At 33.0% G+C, this 26,596-nt stretch overlaps 1 protein-coding gene and 1 long non-coding RNA gene across 4 annotated transcripts in view; both read left to right on the top strand.

Moving 5' to 3' along the window:
• Positions 1-26,596, top strand: part of Cadm2 (cell adhesion molecule 2) — an 866,220-nt gene that overhangs the window by 271,212 nt on the left and 568,412 nt on the right. The gene's annotated exons all lie outside the window — the stretch shown is intronic.
• LOC150069527 (uncharacterized) overlaps positions 1,395-26,596 on the top strand; it is a 139,241-nt gene continuing 114,039 nt past the window's right edge. Inside the window, exons 1-3 of one of the 2 annotated variants that reach the window (XR_016535534.1) lie at positions 1,395-1,478; positions 4,596-4,742; positions 13,829-13,924. This is a non-coding gene — a long non-coding RNA (uncharacterized LOC150069527). Of the gene's footprint in view, positions 1,479-4,592; positions 4,743-13,828; positions 13,925-26,596 lie in introns of both variants that reach the window. The other variant, XR_016535535.1, reaches the window with a different exon arrangement.

The raw sequence follows: 26,596 nt of genomic DNA, 5'->3' as shown, positions 1-26,596 counted from the left end.
TACCACATACATAGAAAAATCTGGAAGTGATGCTGTGGCTCACGTGGTAGAGCTCTAACTTTGAGGAAAGCCCAAGGACAGTGCTCAATCCCTGAGTTCAAGCCCCAGGACTGTAAAAAATGAAGATAATGAAAGAAAAAAACAAGGAAGGAAGGAAGGAAGGAAGGAAGGAAGGAAGGAAAGAAAGAAGTCTGACATAATTAGTGAATGTTAATACCTACAGTTTTATTTCTTAAAATTATCATCATTAATTGATGGAAGAAAATTAGTAATTTTGGAAACCATGAAATATTCAAAGTGTGGTACCAAATTAGCTAACCCTAATATGCAGTATAAATAGAACTATGATCCAGAAAGTTTAGGACAGATATTATGAAAACACTTTTATTGTACTTTATTTCAAGAAGTACAAAGCATAATTGAAAACTTACTAGTAAGGTTCTGAATAACTTGTAGACAATAGTGTATATCTCATATTTAAAAATTTAGAATTCTTAGTAAATAACCTTTGAACACAAAATTTTAGTTGGCATAAAAATGACATTAAATGGTGTTGCCGAACTTACTTTAAGGGATATATTCCAGTTATTCACACATCAGTATCTAGGCATCATTATTTAGATGTCTGGGCTAGATCCAAGCCTTCCACTGTTTCTCCTGAATAAACTTACAGGAAGTGTATTCCTAAAAGATCTTAATATGTCATCTCCTAATCTAAGAGTTTTATTGGCTTCTCATTCTAGTGAAATGAAATTCAGCCTTGCCCATCACATTTGCAAAGTGTTTCAGTGTGCCCTTTCATTTCTAATGTTTGATTTTACTAGATAGGAAAATATATAAATATATGCTGTACATCTTACTTCTCACCCATGTGAGGCATGTGTTCTTGCGTTTGTAAACATAATTATCTTATGGTTTTCCTCAGTACTGGAGTTTGAACTACCACCTGCACTTTTCAGCTTGCTTGCTCAGCTAGTGCTGTAAGACTACAGTATTAAGAACACAGTCGGACAGTTCCAATTTTCAGAGTCAAGCTCATTGGATGATTTCTTGATTAAGTCTATAATTTGCCTGCTACAAAATGAGGAGAAACCAGAAAGAACTTTACACCACTTTTCCATACCAATTTTGTAGCTGAGGTTTAGAGGGAAAAATGTACCATCCATGCTACTTTCTTTCTTAAGCCTCGATAGTTTATTTGCTTGGGCCTCCACACAGTTTTTATCTACAAACCTCTCCTCTCATAACTTTGTAGTGTTGCTTTCAGTGTCACTATTCACTCAGTTCTCCATAGAAATCTACTGATCTATGACATCTTTTGTGTAACATTCTGTTTCCAGTGAAACTGTTTATTTTCATGAACTAATTATGACCTAATTCTCCCAATTGAAATGTATACCTGTCAAGAAAAGAGATAAATGCTGAGTAAGCCTGAATACACAGAGCCTGGCAACCTACCTGACCAATTGAAACCTTTGGTAAGCATTTGCTCTTGACTTGTGATAGTAAGCAAAGATGCACATTAAAGGCATATGTTTTTAAGTTAGTACTTTTGGAACTTAAAATGAGATTGGTTTCTGAGAATATCCTAGGGATTGCTAACAAGAAGGAATGAAGGATAGCATTTGAACATTTGAAAGGAAATCAAGTTAATTTTCCTTAGAAACAAGAGCTGGTTTTTCTTGTGCATTCTCAAGCTTCAGCTGCCTGTATGAAACAAACAAAATGGATTTTGAATTAGCTGGTGTTACAATCCTGAGTCACACAACCAAGGCAGTAACCATGTGCAAAATATTAAAACTTGATTAAATGTGAATATGTTCAAATACCGAAATTAATTCATTGAGTTAGCTCATTTTGAAACAAAACCTCAAGAAAAGCGACATGTAGTCATTGACTAAATGTACCAGCAAAAACAGACCTTTCAGGCTACTTCAAACCCGAAATCAAAACAGTGTGTATAATGTGAATGCATCGAGTGATTTTAAAAAAAATTCCTTCAAAACACAGAACAAAAACACTCCTTTCCTCATGAAAACTGAGTAGACAGTTCTAATTTTATCCAACAGAAACTAAGAATAATGTTGCAATATTTCTTTGGTGAGCTGGTATAATTTTCAAGCATTATTTACTCATTTTAAATCTGCTTCCTATCTCTTCCTTTATGTTTGTAAAGAACAAAGAAAAGTCATTTAAACCAGAACTTGGAAAGCTTTTATTAATGCAACAGACATTTTATAATGATTTATAGAAAGTATATGTTTTTTTGGTAACTATAAAATCCATTTTATAAACCCAACTTCTGAGGTATGAATTCAAAAGCATGCATAAATTGAAAGAGGATATGGTGAAATAAATCAATTTTAAGTATACCTTCAAGTATTTAGTGTTCTAATAGCTATTTAGGATCAGATTTCATCATGGAGATATTTTGAATCTTTGTATAAATCCAATTTCAAAATAGAGTGGAATTCTTAAGCCAATTTCAATTCTGTAGGTTCAATGTATGCAAACACTTGCATGTCATCATTTAGGCTAAGATTGTAGACCCAAAAAAGACTTAGTCCAGATATAAAACAGAACAGAGTGTGCTGTTTTACAGTGCTTTCTGAGGTCCAGGACTACTTACACCCTCATCTGAGGTTGAAACAGGAAAAAATACTGAAGATTCCTTCCAATCCAGATAACCAGACTCGGTGCTTTTTGTTTGCCTTATGAAATTTCTCCAGAAGCATGTTTGTAAGAGCTATATTATATGAAACTTAATTAGCTTTTTTTAAGAGACCACTGGAGATTTTAATGTGTAATCCCTTCTTTTTTTTTCTTTTCTCTTTCTTTTTTTTTTTTTTTTCGCCAGTCTTGGAGCTTGAAGTCAGGGTCTGACCACTGTCCTTGGCTTTCTCAAAGCGAGAGTTCTACCACCTTATTCACAGCATAACTTCTGACTTTTTTTTCTATGTATGTGGTTGCAAGGAATTGAACACGGGTCTTCATTCATGCTAGGCAAGCATTCTACCACTAAGCTAAACTCCAAGTCCCCTTCATTTTTTCTACTCACACTTCAAGTAACTAAAGTAGAAGTAAAAATAATTTTTGTCCTTTGTGTTGGTCTCTCAGTAAAACACAAAGAATGACAATTACAAAAATATAACCAATATCTTCAAAACAAAAAATATGTTTTGAATAGTTTGTTATTGCTATTCATAGGAAGCTTTTACTCATAACTTTTTCTCTATTCTTATGAGAGAAATGAGTAATAAATGCTTCCTAACCATTTTCAGGTGATGAAATGAAGGTTCATTGTTCCCAGACATTTTGAATTCTTGTCTAGTCACTTTCTACTATGCCAGAACTTATATGATTATTAATTATAGCCTGAAACTACTGCATGTATGTATTTATTCAATAAGAACATGGAATTGTAAACATATATTTTGTTCTGTGCTAAAGCCCATCTCTAAACTAGATGATGTACATACACAAGGAAATGAAGGAAGAAACAGAAACATATAGTTCTGAGCTTTGAAAGGTGCCTCATTCATAAGAATATAGAGTTGGGCCAGAAGCTTGGCCTAGTGATAGAGTGCTTGCCTAGCATGCACGAAGGCCTGGGTTCAATTCTTAGGTACTACCTACATAGAAAAAGCCAGAAGTTGTGCTGGGCTCAAGTGGTAAAGTATTAGCCTTGAGAAAGCCCAAGGACAGTAATTAGGCACTGAGTTAAAGCCTTAGGACTGCAAAAAATAAAAAAAAGAATATACAGTATTGTGAAAATGTCATTTCCACTTTTTTATTCCTGTGAAAATGCTCTTTCACAAAGTGACATTGTATTGATGGCATTTATTTTAAAGTTCTTGCATGAAACACTTCCACAAATATGGGAACTTCATTCTTATGAATTGATTTAGAAATATAGAGTAAGAGGTTCACTTTTCTAGAAATATATGCTGATAGATACTAAAGTTGAATTAGCATTGAACTTCCCAGTCTTTTGGACACCTACTTTCATAGCTGAAGAAAATGTTACTTATTTTTCTCATCAGCATGATCAGAAACACATGAGTGTTTAAAGTTTAGAAGGTTTAGAGTCCAGAAACAAGAGGACATGTCCCTCTGATGCTACTAAGAAGGTTTGGGGAAATATTTTTATTTCTGTGAAATAACATAATAGTGCGTGTATACAAGCACATTAAATATGCCTAGAATATTTATTGAAGAAAATAGATTATGGCTGGCAAATTTTAGGAGTCCAAAGCCAAGATGGAATAAAAATTTAATTTTTCACTTTGGGACATTTGGAATTATGTACCATGAACAAGATATGCAAATATAAACAAATGCATGTATGATTTAAAAACAATTAAGTAATCATGTGAAAAGGGGAAACAGGAAAGACAGATAGATGAATTGGACAGAAAATTTTCATTAAAATATTGTTATCAAATGGAGAATTACAGCAAGAAATTCTAATTTTTACCTTTTATCTTTATTAATGAAATTAATTTTAGTTTATAGAAAGTTTACTTTGTTTTTTACAAAGTAAATAGGACCAAAGATTGTCCACACTAAACTAAAAGAAATTTACAATTCAGCAGATACCACCTAAATCCATTGTCCTCAGACTGGAGATTATTGCAGGCTGCCCTTGCCATTCTTGGCAAACAAAATAGACACCTCTGCAGTACCTGTTTTGCTCAAACTTTGATTACAAAGGAAGGTTCAAGACATACATCAACTAAAAGGTAATATGGTGTTTTTGTCCCAGAGTTTCCTTATATGAAAAAGAGCTAGATAAAAGTACAAATAGCATTGTATTGTTTAGTATATTCTTCTACAAATTAGCTATCTAAAATTTTGGGCAGAATTCTTAAAACAAATGAAATATAGATGATAATGACTGAACCCTCATCTGAATTAGGATAGAGTATCTGCATTGACACGTTATTTAATATTTAAACAAATCCCACCTTCCCTTAAACTTTTCTCTATTGTGTATGAGTTTATGTTCCTTGATATCAAGCAGAGTATCTGTAGAATACTGTAGAAAATTGAAAACAGGTGTTATGCAAAGCAGCACGCGAGTGGGAAGCCTGTCTTATTATGATACATTTATACTTTGCTGACACTTTATTGAAAAACACCCTAAAATAGTGCAATTTGACTAATACTTGTAGTTTGTTTTCAAGAAAAGAAGGTTATATGTGGTTTTTCAATATGATCATTTTACAGATGTATCTTTTCTGAAATACATGACATAAAAATCTTTCTTCATTTCAATTTTAGTGGGTTTTTCTGAAAATTTTGCTAGAATATCAGGAGATATGCTAAGAAAATAAACAGTATATTCTAATACATGACATTGTCATGCAAACAATTATGTAGCTTGGAAATGCTCCCACAAAAATGAATAAAAATTGTTTTTCCCTGTATTCTAACCAGTTTGTCTTCCTGGTTATTCTATACTCATTACAGAATGTTTAAGTGTGAGTGACAGATTTTCTTTTTCTCTAATTTTGACTGCAATATTAACAAAAACCAAAATTGCATTTCTTTCTCCTCCTCCTCCTCCTCCTCCTGCTCCTCCTCTTCCCCCTCCTTCTCCTCCTCCTCCTCCTCCTGCTCCTCCTCCTCCACCTCTTCTTCCTCCAATTCCTCCTACTCCAGCTTCTTAATTTTGTGAAATCCTTGGGATTGAATTTACACATTGGAAAATTGCTCTTAGCTTTTTATTTTTCTCCTTCATTTAATTATTTATTTACCGATTGATTTATTTTTATTATAAAGGTGCTGAACAGAGCAGTTACAGTTAAACATATCATGTAATGAGAAGGTTTATTTATTTATTTTTCAACAGTGTCACCTCTTCCCTCATTTTCTCCCAGTTTTTTTTCCCTCCCAAACCTGTTTGCTCCACAAGTTGTGTACTTCAGTTTCAACATAGTTTCTAGTGAGTGTTACTGCTGCATTTGTTCACTATTATCCCACCATTCTTGTGCTCCCCCTACTCTCCTCCAAACAGGTGAACTTACATATGAGACAAAAGGTACCAAAATCAAAAGTAGCAACAATGGAGAATTAAAATAAAACAAAATTAAATAAGAAAAAGACTTCTTATTTCAATTTCTTAGAGTTTATTATCATAAACAATATTCTATGTGATGATAAGTACATCATCTATTGAGTTGCTCAAGACTAGTGATCTACTACTTGAACCACAGCCCACTTCTAGCTTTTTGGTAATTAAATGAGGTAAGAGTTAAACAGTTTCCTGCCTGTGTTGAATTCAAACTGTGATCCTCAGATTTTAGCCTCATGAGTAGATATAAGTTTATATATATTAGGCACTAACACCTGGCACTTCAATCATTAAAAAAAATAAATGACTGAAATGAAAATAAATTGATTATAATTACAAAGATACTTTAGATTTTTTGTACTAGGAAAAATATTTTCTGTATGTAGCTTTGAGACAATATAGGAATTTTAAGTATGTTGCTTATAAATAGGATTACATAGAGAATTTTAATACTCCAAAACATTAAGAATTGAACAATCGCTAATGATTCTATAAATCTTTTCTCCATTTAGTTGTTAAAATGTTAATAGATGTATATTTAATTCATATGCATATCATCCTTATTAATTTTCAAAAATGTAATAAAAATTTATAGTAGCTAAATTGGATGTTGCACGTAATATGCTTATGGGATATTACAAGAAGATAGATATAGAGATTGAATACACATAACAATATTTTCAGTATCATTGTTATATTTATGTCAGTTAATCTGACACAGCTTTTGATAAGAGCTAAGGAAATACATTTTATTTTTGTTCCTGAACATCAACATAATCTAAAATACATAATAATTTGAGATATCTTTAACTAATTTGTATAGTATGAGTATTATGTTACATAATAAATATTAGAGGTCTGGAGAATAAGATTAACTGTGATATTTTACTTAAATATACATAATTTGATAGTATTAATCCATAGAGGTAATTTATATCAAGAGTGAGTCCTATGGAACTTGTATTTTTAAATACAGTGTGAAAAAAACGTATAAAAAAGGATCACACAACTCTTGTAACTATTCCATTAACCAAATCTAGCTATTGTCATTTGTTCAATAATTTGTGAACAAAATTTGTGGTTTTTTTGTGTTTGTGCAGTAGTTTTCTTGTTGTACCAGTTGTGTACATTGATGGCCTTCTTTAGCAAGATATTGTTGGAATTCAGATTTGGTAACACAAAAGAACTGGGTATTTGTGGCCAACCGGGAGAAGCATGTTTTCACAACAAGGACAACATTTTATTTTCCTTTCTCCCCAGTTCTGCAGTAATGTAAGTGTTAAAGCCTGAGAGCTTTAGAAAGCTGCAGTGAATGTGTTAAGACTGTTAATGAAGCTCCTGAATCTAAGGACAAAATTAGCTCTCACACCCACACAGCACAAAATACAGCAACTGTCTGATAGAATTGCATCATGACTTTTACCTGGGGACACGGGTATTATATTCAGCTGAATTGATGAATTTGGGAAGACAGATGTGCCCAAAGGACATTTTAAGAAGCTTGTACCTACATAAATTGCTTGTGAAAAATCTCTAACATTTGAATAAGAAACCAATGTAAAAAGCTGTGTGCCTATAAACTTCAGGTTATATGATACATATTATTTAGCTTATTTTTTAAGGAGAGAGAACATTTGATTTTCATTTGGTTATCAATAGTATCAAATTGAGTGAATGTAATTTTTCTTAAGCTTAATGCTTAGCAATAGAGAGTAAAATGAGAGATGTTAATTCCTGTGTACCCGTCACCTGAAAACATTAGACTCAGGCTTTCAATGTGACTGCACTGCAAGATGATGTCTAGAATTAAATTATTTGGATAATGTAACCATTTAGAAAACAATATAAATGAATAGCTCTCTAAAATTATTTGAACATTAACACTGACTCTTCAGGAATTAATCTCAGTAACCTCAACTGATGAGTGACAGACAGAGCTTTCTATAAGTAGGCTTACCAAATTTTATTCATCAATACATGAATATGAATGAACAATTTTCCTTGTAAATAAATATTAGAAATTCTGAACTGATTTTAGTTTAGGAATGTGGCAAATAATATATGACTATTATTTTTAAAATAATGGGATAAATATTTGTTGGCCATATAAATAGCAAGTGGATGAAGAATCTACATTATTCTCCTCCTTCAAATGTATACAACTGTGGAATATTATACTTTCTAACCATTGTCCTAGAAGTTACAAACAGCACATATTCATTTACATAGAAAATCTTTTCAGTCTCAGAAATTCTCAACACTGAAATTATATAACTATATGAAACAGTAAGCCAACTAAAAGTGTTAAGTCAGTGACCTTTAAAATACTACTAGTGACCGGGTACTGACAGTATTTGCAGTTCTAGCATACGGTTGTAAATTTTAGCACAAAATAAGGAGTCACCTTTGAAATTGATAAAATTAAGAGTCCTGTCCACCAGAGGGCATGGATTTTCCATAGTAGAAGGACAGAGTGAAAGGTAGAAAAAAATATCAACACTTGTATTAAATGCCCTTACAATTGATGGATCACTCTCTAAATTCTATTTTAAGGTAATAATTTAGAATTGACCTGCATACAGACAATAACTTCATTTCATCTTGGCCTTTCACTCTGTTTTCCTACAGAATTTATTTTCTCTTCTAGGTTTTTGGCAGATTGCATATAAATCTTTACTACCAAATACTTTCTTTTGGTATGATTGTTATTCTTAAATATACTGCAAGTTTTGAAGGTTCTACTTTTTCTTGTAACTCTATTCCCACAATAAACAGTTTTTTCTATAAGGTAAATGATAAGCAACCATTTATTAATAAAATTACTTAGGCTTTAATGTAATACAATTATTAGTTATTATAATACTATGTAACACACTGACCATTATAAATGTTCTTTAGAGTTATTATTTATTGAAATTTCAAATAAATACATGTGTACATTAAGTTTAGGTTGCAAAAGATTCATTTCAAGTTCCTAGCAATAAATAAATCGCCCCCAAAATTCTTTCAAATGTAAAATCTACAGGAGAATAAATTTGCCTCTATTTTTTTTTTTTTTTTGCCAGTCCTGGGCTTGAGCTCAGGGCTTGAGCACTGTCCTTGGACTTTCTCAAGGCTAGAGCTCTACCATTTGAGCCTCGGCACCATTTCCTAGAGCTCTACCATTTGAGCCTCGGCACCATTTCCATTTTTTTTCTATGTGTGTGGTACTGAGGAATCGAACCCAGGTCTTCTTGAATGCTACGCAAGCGCTCTACCACTAGGCCAAACTCCCAGCCCCTTTTAATTTAACATCACATAGGTGAGGTTAGTGAAAGGATAGTGGAGTGTGGGGGCAGGCATTTTTAGTTCATATTCAGACTTTGTTTTCAGTTATGATCATGGTGATATGTTTAACCCCTCTAACTTCTTTTCCTTTATATTATAAAAATGATATAAGAATACCTAGCTGATATACTTTCTGGGAGCCCCATGACTTCTTAGTCCTGCAGATTAATTAGTACATGTCAAATCACTATTCTTAATTATTATTTTCATTTTGACTTTACTCTTACTATCATTGTCAAACTTTCTAATTATGTAGAAGCTACACAATAAAAAATAATTTTTATGTGACAGAAACCTCTGATCAAAGACCTGGTAATCTCTAGACAATTTTCACATTCACTTCTATAGATTCTCTAGGCTTTTTCCCTGCAGTGAGTCAATGAATGACTGGGATACTTTGCTTCATTCCACTTCCCCACCTTCCTTGGAAAAGCTTTTACAGAGCTATGGTTTGGCCTTGCTGCTGCCCTAGTCTTTTTATCGAAAGTCAGCATAGAAATTGTTCATGTGAAGGAGAATTCCATTCTTTTTTTTTCATTATTTTTATAGAACTTGTACACAACACACTGCCATTTTTGTGTCATGACTCATAAACAAAGTGTCTTGTTATAGATTCTTTTCAGAGCTAAATTTAACGATATCTGTTTTCTTTTGCTTTTTCTTTATTTTTTTTTAGAATACTTCATCCTTTTGGGATACAAGAAAGGCTTTAATAATAAGTAGAATTCTTTCAGTATGTATAATGCTGGAAATGTTGCCAGCTCTGTCTTCTTTTCAATCATTAGGGAAAAAGAAAAACAATCCATACATTTTCCTTTTCGTATTTCAGACTTAAACTGGTATCCTAATAGGGAGTATTTGCATGTAAAAAGGTAGTTGCTCTGAGAGAAGGAAAAGAGTCATAATTCAGATGATAACATTTCAGAGCACGTACTTTTTGAGAGCAGAGGGCTTTACAGTTTTTACCAACTCACATCATGTAAATGAGGGGTTGAAATGTGGCAGACCTTTGACCATTACTTGGTTTGCATAGTGTTTTAGAAGACATGATAAGGGGCAGGTGTTACACTTAGCCAGATACAAGCATTTGGGCACTTATTGTCAAATCCAAGATCATTTTCCTGTTAAATTCATCTCTATAATCAAGGTCATGATCATAAATGGTCAACTCTGACATTAATAGGCCTTATTGCATTGCTTTAGACAGAAGAACCCCTTGCATATTTGCATAAAAGCCTGAACATCTTGGACAAGCCTGTTCTGCAGACCCTCAGAGAGCATAGGAAACAATTACGCAATGGGTCCTTCATGCCCATTTTCTAAAATACACTGACTGGTTATGTATTTTTCAGAATCTATAAGGACTAGTGGCTACTCTTTCATAGCATGGAAGGATGCTCAGAAATTTTCACACTGCCACTTCTTTCCAAAGCCTATCCTCTCCTCCATGAAACCAGAAGAAAAACAGAAACAAATTGTCCCTATTCATTTATTTAAAAAATTATGGGTTCTGTATTGCAAAACTTGTAATATTATTGTTACAATGGAGGGAGAATAGTGACTCTATAAAGGAAGCTGGTACTTCTAAACCTTGCTGAAGGAAAATAACAAGAAAAAATGATTGATCTGAGGACAGAAAAAAAAAAACCACATACAAAACAGCAACAACAACAGCAAATATAGTCGCCATCCACAAGAATTTTGAGCATACAGGCTCATGCTAAGGAAAATTACTTTTTTTAGTTTGCCTTCCATTTTCTTCCCTCCAACTTTTCTAATAGGCATATAATGTATTAACCTAGTTCTTAAAACCTGGGTCTGCCAATGCATTAAAATGCATTATGATTAAAACTTATTAAGGGTGACACAGTACTATCAGTAACTCTAAAAGTTACCTCGGTCGTAAGTAGATTGCTTGGATTTTTAACACTGTTTCAACCTGAATTATTCAGTCCATATTCTTATTTAGACACAGTTGAGTTGTAATCTTTTTTTTTTTTCAAACTTAAAACCTAAAATCAGATTTGGCTCTCTACTTCTTAAGACAAAAATTGAATCTGAGTTCTAAATCATCCTAAATCTCAGAACCAAACAATACAAAAAACGTATAGGAGTCTGTGAATTGTTGTTACGACAATATTTTAATTTTAAAAGTGTTAAATGTCATTGGTCTAATATTAAATTGCCCACCAGTTGTAGAGGTAAAAAGTAACAACCATTTCACAAATACGGCTAGGCACCTGAGTCATAGACTATTAGGCTGCATGTTTGGTTTCAGGCTATGAAAGAAGCAGTGATAATTTGTTAGTAGAGGGCATTGTATACTTTTGTATTCTACTGTGTTAATTCTTCTGTGGGAGAACTAGCTGTGTTACTTACTTGTATTTATCTTCCTTCCTTCCTTCCTTCCTTCCTTCCTTCCTTCCTTCCTTCCATTCTTCCGTCCTTTCCTTTCTTTCTTCCCTTTTTTAAAATAGGAGAACTACTGGTGTTTCTGTCTCATAGGCAATCTATTGGTGCTACTCTTTTTTTTTCCCCTCTTTATTTGAGAGAGCCTTCTGCCTAACCTACATATATCGCCATTGATATGAATCCCTCATACCTCTGAAGTTTTCTTTATTGGATGAATGCTAATAACTTACTCCAGTAACTTGTAGGAGTCAGTATTTATTCTAAAACTTAATTGTTGATGATCACATTTATAATAATAGTTTTTAAATAATAATAAAATATTTTTGAATCAATGGAAGAATATTTTATATTCTTCTGCAGCAGAGATAGTTGGAAAATGATGCTTGAATTAATGACTGTGGCTCATGAAAAAGACAGATATGCAAGCCATTTTTTTTTCTGATTTGAAATTTCTATTCTTTCATTCCTTTAAATGGGTAGAGATTGATATGATCAGGAATGATTAAATTTATTATTCTACTTGTTATGAGTTATCCACAAAAATGCATTAATTTTAATTTAATTTCTCTACTTGGAATAATCAGGGCAATTATGAGGTTAACATAAATAGTAGCAGATAAATATGTTTCCAAGTTTAAAATCTGTTAATACTCACTATGAACATTCAACAGGAGGGTTAAATTAATGTAATTACCAAAAATTAAAGTAAAAACAGCTTCCTGATAGCAACTTCTACAGAAGAAATCATTTTTATAGCAACAGCTATTTTAAAAGAGATAAAATGAATTATAAGAGTACATACTGTCTCTAAAACCTCAGGATATTAGTTATAAATATTGTCTCTATCCTAGGGTTCAGGAGCTATGAAGCTAGCACTAAATAGTACGTATTAAGAATTAATTTAGTTTTCAACCAGGATTCCTACAGGAGGAAGACATGAAATTGCTCCAGCTGTGTGTTTCCCCTTATGACATTTGATCCCAGAGGCAAATTTTAACTAAATTTGACAGCAGGAAAAGAATTCCAAAGCTAAACAGCATCACACAAGTTTTTGAAACAGGTGACAGCTAATGGCCTAAACAGTACATATTAATAATCAAATGCTGGCTACCCTGTGGTTCACTGCCTGTGCTAATGAGAGGAGTCTTGCTTTCTCCCTAGGCAAGCGGCTCTCCACAAAACTTCTAAGACTGCTAAAAACTGATGGCTGGACAGACAGAAAATCCGAAGATGCCTGCTTGTCTTTTGTAAATAATGAATAGAAACTTATAGGAAATAAGGTCTGTTCTATCAGTAATCATGCTTTCACCCTCTTAAAATACTTTAGACTTTAAAAAAATTAGAGTTCCAAGTACTTAAATGTTGCAATGTCTCTACTACTAGCTATATTAAATATTTCTAGGGTTGTTTCTTTTAATTTAATAAGCATATTTTTGCTGTTGCTATTTTTTCCTCTTAATAAGGAAGAGGTAATGAATTATTTGTGCATCCTGGTATTTTCAGTTCACTCTTTTAGCTAAGTTTGTCTTTCTTTGATGAGAATAAACATTAGTCTCCTGCTATTGTGAGTATAAAAGATGACATCTCTTGTCAAGGGACACAGAAGCAATGGAATGGAATCCAGCCCGGTGCTCATGACTCCATGTTGAAACTCACATGTGTTCCTTACATTTGGTCCACAAGCCACATCAGTAATGCTAGAAATTCATTTCACATGAGTCATAGAGTGATATATAACTTTGCTATTCTGTTTTCCCTTTCTCTTTCATTTTATAACTATATATTTAAAACTAATGATTTTTAAAATGTAATATGTTTGGCAAAGATAATTGGAATTTATCACTGCACATATAAACTAGTGTTACAAATGTTAGATCATTGCAATTGTCTTTGCACTTTTTAAGGCATATATAGAAAATAGTTTTCCATACAAACCATTCATTTTTTGATATTAACAACTCTTTTTGGTCATCTGAAACTGTTATTGAGCACATATCATTTCTCTTTTTACAGAAAACACAAGAAGAAATAGTATCTGAGCTGTTGACTTGCTCTGATTATGAGAAAAATGAACGGTGTAATGTGTTTGCACATCTGACATGTGATTAGGTAGTACTTAAGTTTTACATATTTTAGTAATATTTTTCTTTTTTGATGTATCTTAATAAATGTAAGCTTTATATTTTTCAGTAAACCATATCGGAAATAGAAGTCTTCGAATTATTAGAGAAAACCATATCAGAAATATAAGTCTAAATCTGTAATCTGAGTTGAAGTACACCAGGTTTTTTCAAAAAGTCCAGTAGGTAAATAAATGGTATTATTTACATTTTCACAGATATACAAGAACTGTTTTCCCTTCCTCTGCTGTATGATTCCAACAGTATCTTTGTGTTGTTCCATCAAGGTGTCTTAAACAGAGAAGCATAAAACACAAATATCACACAATCCTATAGACTTGAATTTGAATTGTAAGATTTTAGGTGATTCCCATGTTCCTTTAAGAGCTTCTAAGACATGACCCTTATAGGCCTCTTCTAGCTTTCCTAGGCCCCAAGCAATTCTTGACTTACTTATACTTGACTCATCATTATAGTCTTTTCCTCTTTCATCTCATGGTTGTCTTCTCCCTATTTGTCTCCTTTTCTATGATAGCTTCCTCTCTTATAAAATAAGATACCAGTCATAATAGATTAAGCATCAATCATATTTCAGTGAGTAGTCATCTCAACATATTATGTCAGCCATAACCCCATTTCCAATTAAGATCATACTTTGAGACATTGAGGGTTAATATTACAACATGCCTTTTGTGAGGACATAGTTCAATCTAGAACAACTAATGTAAATGAACAATTCAAAGAAAAAGATAAAAAGGGGAAACATATGAAGTAAATGTAAATAAAATGAAATAAAAACGAAGCAATCAGTGAGGACACAGCCTGTAATTGAGGCAGCATCTGGCCTACTTTTTGTTTTTGTTGTTTATTCTTTTTTACTTTGCTTAGAATTTCTTTTATAAATAGTTTATTGTGATTTTCAAGTAGTTGGAAAAGTGATTTCATTTAAACATGTTCATTTGTGAATATGATACTTTTTGATCAGAATCTCTTCTTCCATCCTTCTCCCTCTTTACCTATCCTGAACCCACCTATCCCCTCAAGTTACTTACTTTGTTTCACTTGTACTTTGAGTATAATCACTCTATTCACACATCATTTTTCTCCTTAGTTTCTAGAATCATTGTCAAAATATCTGCTACTCAGTTATGAATAGTATTTTTTGTTCTTGGTACAACAAAATAACGCTTGATGGAATGAAAGATAAATCTTAATTCTTTTAGTTTACAAAAAGGAGCAATTCTACTATTTGGCATTTACCCAATTGTCCAAAAACAAGGACATACTAAATCCACTAGCACAACAATGTTCATTGCAGCACTATTTATCATAGCAAAGAGATGGAACCAACCCAGAGCCCCTCAGTTGATGAGTGGATCAACAAGATGTGTTATTTATACACAATGACCATATTGTATGATGCTAAATGTAAGGACCTCTAGGATATACACACAAAAGCCATATAACGAGTCATTGTTGTCCTTAATGTACTATGTTAACTCTCATCTCTTTTGCTGTCCCTTGGTTAACTCATATTGTTACAATATTTCACCTTGTTATCGGATATATTTTATACATGCTTACTTGGTTATTTAACATTGGATAGGGAAGGGGGGAAATCAAGATGAGCTGGGGGAGGGGGGAGGAAAATGGGGATCCTGACATGAATCCTAGCTATTCAGGAGGCTGAATTCTTTTTTTATTTGTTTGTTTTGTTTTTTCAAAACCCCAAAATGCTTTATTAGTTAGTTCCATATTCTAGTAGGCTGAATTCTAAAGATCATTGTCTGAAGCCAGCTGAGACAGGAAAGTCCATGAGATTCTTATTTCCAAATAGCCATCAAAAATTAAATTTAAAAAAAGGGAAATAAAAACAAGAAGTCAAGTAGTGGATCACTGGTACAAATTCTATCCTGGAGCAAAAAAATCTGTAAAAATATGAGATAACCAGGGGACAGCAAAAGAGATGAGAATAACGTAGTACATTAAGGACAACAATCACATATTATATGGCTTTTGTTTCCATTCCATTTAGCATCATACTGTATGGCCTTACGTATCTAGGTCTTGCTCTATTGTAAACCTCTGCTAGGAGAGCCCAAAATTTCTACTGATTATGACAAATAAGGGAAACCATTGAGCCTATGTTCCTTGGAGTCTGGCTTACTTCACTTAATATGATTTTTTATGCCTTTCCATTTTCTTACAAATGGGGTGATTTCATTCTTTCTGACAGCAGCATAGAATTCCATTGTGCATAAATACCACATATTGTTGATCCACTCTACAATTGAGGGGCATCTGGGTTGGTTCCCTATCTTTGCTATTTCAACCAACGAATTTAAGTCAAATAATAATCATAACTTAGGATGCAGCACAATGTACAACTGGTATTGTCTCTACCTTTCAAGAATGTGTAAGGCCTTGTTTTTTATTTTTCTTTCTACCAGTACTGAGGATCATTTTTTTTAAATACTGATGAAATTCAATGTGTGTCTTGTTTAACAGACAAAACTATGAGCAAGCATAAAATATGAATCAGTTTCTCCTACAGTATTGTCTGTGGCTTGAAACTGTCTGGAATCTCACAGATACTGGATACTTCTCAGGCAACTCCAGCTGCAGTGTGCAGGAATGTTATCTGCAGGATGTCTCCATAGGGTAATTGACCCAGTAGTTGACCCAGGAAATCATTTTTGTTTAAGGAACTATCCTGACAAGGCAGCAGAAATACAACAGGCCAATGGACTCTCACTTTGTTTAATCCAGTGTTAAAATCCCACATACATTTATATAGCCAAAAAATAAAGAAATATCCACATACTTCCCCTTAAGTATTACTGCCTGGGCTTTTTCCACCATGTTAGCATTTTCTCCACCTGCCCACCCCCCCACTAATGCCCCATGCTGTAATGCTGATGGAGCATTTGTTGTGTTTTCTGTAACTTCCTTTGTGGGGTCTTCTCATTTATTTTTCATTCATAATACTTGTCAAGATGTTATCACATTGATACATGTATTTCAGGGAACAGTTATGATAGATTGTATAAAACACAATGAAAATGAAACAGCATTTCCTATAGTGATGGTTTATTCCTGTTTGTTTATTTTTTGATCATACTAATATATCCCTAATTTAAAAGTTTAACTCAAAAATGTCTTTCACAAATTGTAAGATGAGCCAGGCACCATGGCTCACGACTGTAATCCTAGCCACGTAGGAGGCTGAGATCTGAGGATCTTGGCTCAAAGCCAGCCCTGGCACTAAAGCCCATGAGACACTTATCTCCAGTTAAACACCAGAAAACAGGAAGTGGCACTGTGGCTCTAGGGGTAGAGCAGTAGCCTTGAGCTGAATAACTTGGGGATAAAGCCCAGGTCCAAGGGAAGGGCAGTAGCCTTGATTTCAAGAACTCCAGGGCAGTGCCCAGGCCCTGAGTTTAAGTCCCACTACCTACAAAAACAAAAGAAAGAAAAAAAGTAAGACGATAAAGTATGTCATATATGTGAATCAATATTTCACATAAAATAAAGATAAAAAACATGTTAAAATTATAGGGTTACTTTATCATTAATTGATATTATTGGAATGTATAAAATTTAGATGAGTTTTATAGACATTATATAAATAATCATGTAAAATTATGTAGTCTTCAATTTTCATTTGTCATATTTTGAGTAAGAAAATGTTAGAGAACAATAGATCTAAACCCATTATATTTTTCTGAATTGTACTTATGACTCAAGATCTACTTTTCTAATCTGCACTATAACATATGAGTATTTAATCACACAACACATGAATAATTTATGTTATTTGCAGAATTAGGAGGAAATGAATCCAAAGGGAGTGTATGAAAAAAATAAGTGCTAAATAAAACATCAAGGCTTAAGTATTTGATTTTATGTAAATATTACATATTTTAAACCAAAACTGTGGATTCCTATTTCATTTTGTATACTTACTAAAAAGATTACTGTCTTATATAATATATTTGTCCAAAATTATATTTTCTATTTAACAAAGTAAATTAAATGAGGATCACTTTTGTCTGTTTAATCATGCTGTTTCTCAAACTATGTCTAACAGAAAGAAGCCTTGTGGCACTTTCATAATGCTACCTCTATGGCATCAAATGAGACTTTGAATGAAACTATAAACTTTCCATATATTGAAACAAAATTTGAATCTAGGGGACAAAGTGCATTTCAAAATACCTAACAGTCCCAATAGAATAGTATTCTTTTGAGTTTATATAATCTTAAAAATGGTATGAGAATCTTTTCCTCACTGTATAAAAGAAATCACTAATATGTCCAATGGTGCCTCCCTTTCTTAGTTATCTTTTGAAGATAGCATAGCTCGCTCTTTTTCTGTCAAGATGTCATTTTAGTTTCTGTCATCTTTAATCATATCTTCCTCTTTCTGTGCAAAACCCAAGGCCAGGGTTTCAAGTTCTGCACTTGAACACATGTCTCATACAAACGAATAGCATTTAATTCACAGGCTGTACTGCTCCTCACAAGGAGTCTACACCTTTGGTGAAAAGTGTTTCATTTTTACCTGTTGGCAGCCTGATGACACAAAGTATTTGCTCATAATGCTACAATCCTCTGCCTGTGAATTGTCACAGGCATCAGGAAATTGTTAGTAAAAATGTCCATACTGAAAGTGCAAATAGATCAGTATGCAAACCAACAGAAAAAAAAATATATGTTTTTGTTCTGCATAAGAAATCTTAAGTTTAAAAATAAGGCATTGTTTTATTCATTTCCCTTATGAAGAGATCTGTGATTTCAGACACAAATGCTTGTCTTCTTTGCTAATTACTCAGCTTTATTTTGATGCAATAGGCATTCTGGTCAAGTTTAAATGAGGATAAATGTACAAGGACAAGTGCTCCTGAATGAAATGGAAATTTAAACATGTTCAAGGAAGTATAATCTTGAACAAGAACAACAGCAATAATAATGACAAAAGTGCTCAAACCACTTACATATTGAGACATTAGGAAGCCAGAAAGTCAATATTTGGTATCTGGGAAACTGCTGCCTAATTCATATGATTTTTACTGTGCTTCTCTGCCTCTTCTTGATTTCTCTGAGTCTATGCATAAGTTCTATTCATTGTCATACTTAGGGAATTTAGGCAAAACAAATTTCCCTTCGGCATGGTATTCTTCTGATTGTAACTGTCCTTGTGCTCTTACCTTCTTTGAAACTTGATGAATCTTTTTGTGTTCATTTCCTCACTTCCTCTGAAAGTTGATGCAACTTATTTCCCCATTATGACTCTAAATTTGTAAACTTCTTCCTAACTCATTATAAGAAAATCCCTGAAACCTCACTTGATCCAAATACTAGCATAGTATTTAGTTCTAAAATACAGAGGCATATTTTTTTTCTTGAGATAATCTATCCCCTTAATTCTAGAGATGTTTTCTAAGTCTCCTTATTTCTCTGAGCATTTTCCATGCAGTCTATGCTTAATATCAAACTCTCTCCAGAGTAGAGCTGTCATCTCCTGTCATTCAGAAGTTCAGATCACTCATAGCCTGAGTATCATACTGGCTGGTTGACAGTTGTGCTTGCCCCCAACATAGAGATTTTAAAGACATGCCTACAAATAACAAGTTCCTCTCACCTTCCTTCTTTCTCATTATTTTGTGAGCTCACTGGGTTCTACAACCACACAAATATTCACAAAACCATATCAGCTTTATTGTTGACACATTTCTAGAATTATTATCTCTATATTATTAGAAAGTATCTTCTTACACAAACCTAAAATATTATCCCAAATTATCCAGCTGTTTTCTTTACTCCATTTTTTCCCACATCACTTAGTTCCCTGTAGAAATATCTTAGTACATCTGGTAGAGCCCTCAAAATATATAGGAGAATAATTGTTATTAAAAGAGTTAAGTTGTGGAGTAATTCATATGCATAAATCATAGATGAATCAGAATTCCTACCATTATGTACACTGTGCAAAATAAAATCAATAATACTGTTTGTTGTTCTAATAAAGACAATGTAGCTAAGTTTCTCTTTATCTTCCACACCTTTTCAACATCAAGCAGAAAGATACCTAGCCAGTTGTATCTTGTTGGCAGCTGTCACTATATTGCCAGAAAAATTAATACTTGTGAAATATTTGCTCAGCAAATGGCAAGCAACAGCAATTTAAGGTTGTATAACAACCTTCTGTTTACAAAGTATTTTCCTGTCTTCATGAAATCACACATTTTAATTTTGTAAGAAATATTAAGAATCATCCATTCATTTGCATGAATTCACACAGTTCTATGGTAACAGAATAGGTGTAGAGTTGCTTCCACATAATTCCTTGCCTCTGACTGAGTCCTGAGCAGAAGCTTGTGTAACCTTGAAGATAAATGCACAAACATACCATAGCGCTTTCATTAGCACTTCACAAGACAGATTAGTAAATTAAAGATGAGCGAAACTGCATTTTCCCTAGAAATGTACAAACAATATTCTATCACTGAAATATAATAAGTAATTTTTACAGTTTCTCCTAGATGATTTTTCACTGTATGCCCCAAGATACATAACCCAGGCATATTTTATTTAGCAGATTCTATGTTGCAAACTGGAACATGTTGTATTGGAGCTCATACATGTCTCTGAACAAATTGTTTTGTACTATTCATGATTTCATTCAAATGAGCACATCTCTTAACAATGATAAGTGGTGTGAACATGTTCCAGTTTTGCTGCTTTCCCAACTTGCACAAAAATTGAAGTGAAAAGTCTTGTCATTAAAGTTGGCCTTGTTTTGCCAGTGTGCTATCCCACTCACTTTGTGCACAGTTGATCTCAAAGTGCTTTCTCCTACTTTCTCCGGAAGATCATCCTCTCTCCTGCCAGTTCCACATAGAACCGGGGTTTACATAAAATTAAAAATCAAAACTGAGGGGAGATTAACTTTAGCTTTATTCTCTTACCTGAAAAGAAGCTGGTCAGCTACAATATATTCAAGAGGAATGGTGAAACAAGTATGAGGTGATTTTTTTTTTTTTTTTGTCGGTCCTGGAGCTTGGACTCTGAGCCTGGGCACTGTCCCTGAACTCTTCAGCTCTAGACTATGCCCTACCCCTGGCCCTGGGCATTGGCCCTGAGTTCTTCAGCTCAAGGATACTCCAGTTTTCTTGTGGTTAAATGGAGGTAAGAGTCTCACGTACTTAAGAGCCAGGGCTGACTTTGAACCTCGATTCTCAGATCTCAGCCTCATAAATAGCTAGGATACAAGGGTGAGCGACCTGTCAGGCTGCAGTATATTTTTGTATTAAGAATACATGTTACCTTTCATTTTTGGAGTCTTGTATCTCTTTGGTCCCTTGGGTGCTCTTCACTATAAAGGACTATTAATTCTACAAAATTATAGTTAGGATTAACTGAGAAAATGAACATGATAGTGCCTGTTCTACATTTCAGTACTAGTGAATTTCTTACTTTTTGTTATAACATCTTAAGTCAATTTATTTTCTTCCCACTCATGGGGAGTCCTGGGGCTTGAAATCAGGGCCTAAGCACTGTCCTTGAGCTTTCTCAAGGCTAGTTGTCAACCATTTGAGCCACAACACATTTCCATCTTTTTCTGTGTATATGGATTCAAGGAATGGAACTGAGGGCTTGGTGCCTTCTAGGCAAGCACTCTACCACTAAACCTCACTCCTGGCCTTATTTCATTCTTTACAAAAGATTTTCTGTTTAGGAATTATTTATTTGGTGTTCACTGTGTTTCAGATAGTGTGTCAGGAAGACAAAGAGACTTTCTTTTAAGGTATTAAAAGTTGTTCTCAAAACAAAGACATAAATCATATTTGGAATTTATATATAAGTAAGTGAAAATGATTTATGAAAATGAAGACCTTATGATTGAGACAAAATAAATATGTATTACTGAACTGACTGTTTTAAGTGTGAATGATAGCTGCGAGTTCTAACTTCATTGGTTTTCCCCTTTTCCAATACCAATATATATATATATTTAATAATAGTGTTTTCTTGACAACTAATTATAATATCTTTTCTTATAGATCAGTGTGTGTGTGTGTGTGTGTGTGTGTGTTTGGGAGCTTGTGTTTGTCTGGTTATCTGCATATTTGATTATGACTTTATTTAAATCTAGTTGAAATGGTATAATGACTAAAGCTAATGAAGTATACAATGATTTTATAAGAATATATTATGTAGTTATTTTCCTGTATTTCATTCTGTATCATGTAACTATGAATTAAAATTCTATTCTGAAGGAGAATATTTTATTGTATTTTGAAGAAGCAAACTTTATCACCAAATGAAGCCTCATAGTTCTTAATTATTTACTCACATTGGCTCATCTACCTCTGTTCCTTCACTTTGCCTTGTATCTTGGCTGTAACATCAGGTTATATAGAAGTGCCTTTTTAATTGGTTAGGTAAAAATCTCTGAGTATTGTTTTCAATCAGATTTCTTTCCACATGCTACAAAGAAATTGCCTTCTATACGTAATTTTTTGCAACTGTTTAGAGGGTTGATTTAGTGCCTGTCTGTGGCTATTCAAAACTCTGCTTTACGAAACCTACTTTACCTATGAAAACCTCTTAAATAGCTTGAAGATATTTTTGTTTTGTTTTGTTTTTCTTTCTTATTGTTGGGATAATGTATAGTAGGGTTATGGTTACATTCTTCTGGTAGTAGATACATTACTTCTTGCATGTTAATACCCCTTCTTATGTTTTTGTCCCCATTTCCATACTCCCACCCCTCCCAATCATCTTGTATTCCCCCCTACACTTCTCTATTTCAAATAAACAAATAAACATATATATATATATATATATAATACACAGGGTAACAGTCAGATATAGTAACAACATAAGATTAACAATAAGGGTAAGAAAAGAGAGAATTGCATAGTATATTAAGAACAACAATCACACAAGATAAAGCTCCTCTTTCCATATTCTGGAGTTCATTTCATTTACTCTAATCCTATATGACTTTTTGCACATAGATTTGGAACTATTGTAATCCTCTGCTAGGAAAGTCATAGATGTGTACTAATTATTACAAATAAGGGAAACCATTGAGACTATGTTCCTATGTTACTTCATTTAATATGTTTTTTTTCCAAGTCTTTCCATTTCCTTATGAATGGGACAATGCCATTCTTTATGATGGGCAACATAGAATTCCATTGTATGTAAGTACCACATCTAGTCTGAAGATATTTTGAAGTGCTATTCTCTATCATAAAGGGCAAAGTAATGTGTCTATAAAAAATAATCTTATGGAGTTTTGAACAATAAAAATGATATATTTATATATCATATATACAAAATATGTTATATATTCTATCTGTATTTTATTTTTCAGAAAATAAATTTGAGAAAGGTTATTCTAATTTAAATTTAATTAAAAACAATTATTTTCTTCAGAAATCTGAGGCTCACACTATCATTTCCAGTTACATATGTGAACTTGCCTCATTTTTGCTGGCATTTTCTGATAAGAATGAAGATTCTGGAGCCCATAACTCAGCCAATGACAACTTTTGGGCTATTTCCACATTTCCAGCTTGTACCAGATGCAGCACAGAATTAAGCTAGTATTTTCTTTTCCAAGTCAATCAACATTCACTCAAAGATTTTCTCAAGTGTTACAAATACTGAAATGGAAAAAAAAATTAAATTTGGAGGTTATTAACTCAAATCAGGAAATAAAATTTGATTCTTGAATATCACAATGGAACAGTTAATATGTATAGAAAATGACTAAAACAAATCTTCAAAAATATTTGTCAGAATAGGAGCCGGGAGTTTGGCCTAGTGGTAGAGTGCTTGCCTAGCAGGCATGAATACCCGGGTTCAATTCCTGGGTACCACATACATAGAAAAAAGCAGGAAGTGGTGCTGAGGCTCAAGTGGTAGAGTTCTAGTCTTGAGAAAGTCCAAGGACAGTGCTCAGGCCCTGAGCCCAAGCCCAAGCCTGGCAAAAAATAAAATAAAATTGTTAGACTAAAGCTATTATTTGTGTACAGAATTCAATATCATTTTGCTTAGTGTAGTCTTTTGTTGATACTCAGTGTTTCTATTAAAATTTAATATAAAAATTAATTTATTTCTTAGGCTTTATTTTGATTTTATCCTTTTCAAACAGACACATAATGACAGAGGTCTAAGTCCTGTGACTCCAAACTTTGGCTTATTTTTAGGGACTATAGTTTTTTGAACAACCTTTCTTGAGAGTGTTTAGGAGGAGATACAACTTCTCATGAGGATCGCATTATAAACCAAGAGGCTGATTAATTTCAAGACCAACAAAGTTTCAGTTGTAGTCACGACTGACTAGGTTCTCAGACAGGAATGGGAAATATAAATCTGATCAGTATTAGAATAAGTGCTTAGTTTTGGATTCTGAGAAATTAAAACTTAAATTTACAAATGAGAAATTAACAATTATTGGGTTGACAGCATAACCTAGAGGTAGATTGCTCCCACAAAGTGCACGATTCCTCAGTTCCTCATACACAGAAAAAGCCAGAAATGATGCTGTGGCTCAAGTGGCAGAGTACTAGTCTTGAGAAAAAAGTGTCCAAGGACACTGCTCAGGCCCTGAGTTCAAGCTTCAGGACTGGCAAAAAAAAAATAAAAAGGAAGAAAGTAACATTTATTTTGAGTTGTGTACTGAGCAGAAATGTGTTATAGAAGATAAATACTAAATACTCTAATTGAAAAATAGGATCTAATAGAGAGGATATGAGCTGGTGGACCTTTGGAAAGCCTGAATACAGGGGGCTCCTTGGAAAACTGTGATGGCAGTGAATCTTCCCTGGGGTCTTGATAAGCTTGATCTAGTGTACAAACAATTATAAAGAAAAATAGTACTGAAATGCAAACTGAGTCTATAATTTTAGCACATTTAAAGTAATTTATATTATTCCTGCTTCCTATTATCTAACAATGAAGTAAAAGGAAAAAGGTATTCCACGAATAAATAAAGCCATATATAAAATACAGGCTCTGCAGAATTATAAATTTTATTTCTCAATGCTACCTTTTCTATGCTATAAACAAGTTGTGGAATTCAAGCTTGTTTGAAACATAGTTAACAGTGAATATAAAACAGTGGTTGCTAGTTTTCAAAGCCTACCAAGTTTTCAATCGTACCAAAAATTTGCCTCAAATTCTCTGACCAAGGCTTTTAAAAAATATCCATTAGTTAAAAAAAATGATACACAAAAATTTGATATATATGTATGAATTATGTGGTGAGTTAATGAATTATTCTCATTCATCACCAGATTTTTACTATTTGTTGAAGTCTTTCATATATTAAGGATTATTTATGTACTATAAAAACATATGCAAATGAAACATATTTTAGATTCAACTTATTGTACATAACAAAAATTTCCTGTAAAATGTAATCTTTTCATTGCATCTCGATAGACTACTACAGTTGGAAAATTCAAATTGAATATTTTAATGAAGAAAATCAGAAAATCAGTGAATAATTGCATGTCTGATTTAAATAGTCATGATATGCTATTTAAATAATACCTAATAATACCAGAAAATAATTTGAGGAAAAAAAGCTATGTAAATTAGTGTTTTGTAGTTTAGTTACTAGTTAAATTTCATATTTTCCAGTCCTGGGCTTGAGCTCAGGGCCTGAGCAATGTCCATGGACTTTCTCAAGGCAAGAGCTCTACCACTTGAGCCGCAGCAACACTTCTGGCTTTTTTCTATGTATGTGGTACCAGGGAATCGAACCCGGGTCTTCACGCATGCTAGACAAGCACTTTAACCAGTAGGCCAAACTCCTGGCCGGGAACAACTTTTTAATGATAAAATTAAATTCTATGCATGCATATTTGGTAATTGTGTTCCTAATTGACCACTTAGTTTGTGTTTGAGTAATTATTGTCATCAACTGATTGTTTGTACATTAAATGAAGACCAGGTGAAAATGTTAATTAGGCTAATGATTTTTTAAAAAAATTGATATAGAAGAAACATTTTTCTGCTTACTGCAGTTTTTCAATTGCTACTATAATAATTTTCTTATAGCCTTCCAACATTAATGACACAGATTAAAAACTAAAATTCAACTAGTAGATGAGGTCAATATGTCTCATTAAGGAATTTATTTTTTAAACATGCATCATTAATACATAAAAGCCTGTTGTGTTCCGAGGTAAGTGGAATCAAACTAGAAATAAAGCAAAGTTCTAGTTGTCCTAGTAGTTTATGTAATTATATCCATACTAAATTGATTTTTTAACATCAGAAATCTTACTTTCTAATTTTCATTCTTTGTAACTGTATCATAAAAGGATTAAAACAAAACTTCCCTAGGAAAATAGAAATTTCATTTCCTTTAAATATGAATTCAATAATTTTATATTTGGCTTAACCAAAATAATACCAAATATTTTCATTCAAAAATTATTTGGAAAAAATTATTTGAAGGCCAAATTTATTCATCCAGTTCTGTTAGGATAACAAGAATCTTTGATATATGCTTGCATATTCAACAACTTCCAATCCAATCTCTCCTCTAGCAAATGCTAGACTATTTTTTTTTCATATTTTTTCAAGTTATCAACACCACTGCAGGTTGTCGGATCATTAAATAGCAATAGGT

Source organism: Megascapheus bottae, chromosome 1 (genome assembly GCF_031878675.1).
Source record: "Megascapheus bottae isolate mThoBot1 chromosome 1, mThoBot2.hap1, whole genome shotgun sequence".
Taxonomy (NCBI): domain Eukaryota; kingdom Metazoa; phylum Chordata; class Mammalia; order Rodentia; family Geomyidae; genus Megascapheus; species Megascapheus bottae.
The sequence above is the reverse complement of the archived record's forward strand: the minus strand, read 5'-3'. Positions and strand labels throughout refer to the sequence as shown.